The sequence below is a fragment of the Coenobita brevimanus genome, chromosome 107 (genome assembly GCF_032717465.1).
Source record: "Coenobita brevimanus isolate Jiangsu-jjx chromosome 107, ASM3271746v2, whole genome shotgun sequence".
Taxonomy (NCBI): domain Eukaryota; kingdom Metazoa; phylum Arthropoda; class Malacostraca; order Decapoda; family Coenobitidae; genus Coenobita; species Coenobita brevimanus.
The window spans coordinates 28,883,873-28,886,098 of NC_137060.1; positions in this window are offsets into that span (position 1 = coordinate 28,883,873).

Below are 2,226 nucleotides of genomic sequence, written 5' to 3' on the forward strand. Positions count from 1 at the left end.
ATTCGCAAATTGAGACAATTCGTAAACATTTTCTTGTGCGAAAAACGAGCCGTCAAAGTAAAATGCGTCCAAACACGAGGACTTACTGTAATGAAAAAACACACTAACACTGACCCAGTATGGAAACAGTACAATTTGCACACACACATACAATATTGTACATTAAAATAAAAAAATATACTGTATACTGATAACAGCTGCTACTGTAACTGTACACCTCACTCCACATTATATTAGCTATGCATGTACAGTAATATGTTATGTCAGGTTAAAAACACACACATGCCACAAACTACTGAATTACACATCAGAAATATGTTTCTGATAACAAACTTCATGAAACTCCTAAATTTTCTTATATTCCCAGACATATATTATGCAAGTCCAGATAATGCTCATATGAGAGGAGAAGGGGTGGCGATCAGGTAACATTCATGGCTACCACACATGTGAGCAACATTTGCATACAAGGAAGTTTGGGTCTATTGTACATATTGTAATGTACACAGAACAACCACAGCAACATCACACACCCTTACTTACAGACCCAACACTTAGTCAGACATCTACCTACTCTACAATATGCTTCATTATCATCATATCAAATTTTAAAAGCATCCAGCGGTTTTCCACCATTGTTCTCACACTCTCTCCTCAACAGTATCAACCTGACTGCAAATGCTTCATTCACACAGTTCTACCACTTCAGAAATCACCCTGTTCATTACTCACCAAACACTCTCATATCCCCTTGACCGTCTTGATCATTTTTTTCCCCTTATAACAAAGAGGAAGTGAGTGACATGGTGAGGGAAGGAGAGGGGGAGACCAAGGATGAGACGGTGGGATGCGGTAGGGAGATATAGGAAAGAGAGGGGGAGGTTGAGCTGAAGAGCAGGCTCTCTGATGAAAGAGGAGAGTGAAATGAAGGGATTCATTTGCGATGACCCCTTATGGGATTAAGCTGTCTGGTGATAGATACCCAGATACGCCATCTTTGAGCACTCAACAGAATCATTCCCAGAAAACACCTTTAATTTCATTCAAACACATACCGTAATCAATGCCTTCTTCCAGGCCAATACAGTATTACAGACACATACAATAAGGGGTGGCACTTACTTAAAAGACTGTAGGCTTCATAGGTGATGATATGAAGTTGAGCGGATGTACTTCTGCAAACAAAATAAAAACACCACATTCTTATTCAATTCATTCTGGCAAGCATGTGCTGCTTTGCTTTAACATTTGTGGGTCTTTGTGCCTCATTTTCAGGGGAACAGAAAGCTCCTTGGCAGTTTTCCTTAAGTGTTTGTCTACATAAGGCACTTCAATATTCTCCTATTAGAAACATTATAACAAATTAACACACTCTAACACCATGGAAAACCAGTGAATCTGCACATTCATACACCCACAGAATCTAGAAAATTAAGTTTGCCTGTTCATTTAGGTTTATCTTACATTGTAACTACCGTACTGTACTAACTTTTATTCTTAATGTAATATGCTAGAATATGAATACAGTATTAACTGAAGTTTTCAGACATGTTACCTACGAGTTTGTGAGCAGGGTGGTAAGCGAAGTGAGGTGAGGTGCAGCTAGGTATGGTTTGGTTTGGTTAGATTGTTTGGTTAGGTTTGATTAGATTACATTACGTTTGCTCTGGTCTGATCTGGTTATCCAGGCTTGGTTAGAAATGACTGATTTTTCTGAGGTCTGGTAACTCAGAAACAAATTACAGTACCAACAAAAATTAAGGTAAATAGTGAATCAATAAAAAAATGTGTGTGCGTGTATATATATATATATATATATATATATATATATATATATATATATATATATATCATCCAATCCTACATTGCCCCGGGGCTAGACAGTTATATATAGATTGATACATATATAGATAGATAGATAGATAGATAGAGATAGATAGATAGATAGATAGATAGATAGATACAGATTGATAGATAAATATATGCTACAGAGCTTAAGAAAAATGTGGTTATACGAAAGCACAAAATGGTTAAAAATGATAATGTATTACCGTACCAAATTCTAAGCACTAATGGGCATGTTTTTTATCACAATGTTTCCCCTCACGTCCTCACTAATTCTGTTCAGACTCCAGTGATCCAATTACTGCTAAAGTCCCTCACGATCTGCCTGCTGCATTTATTAAAACACCCCACTACTTTATTACCCTGATCAGTTGTGCTGCT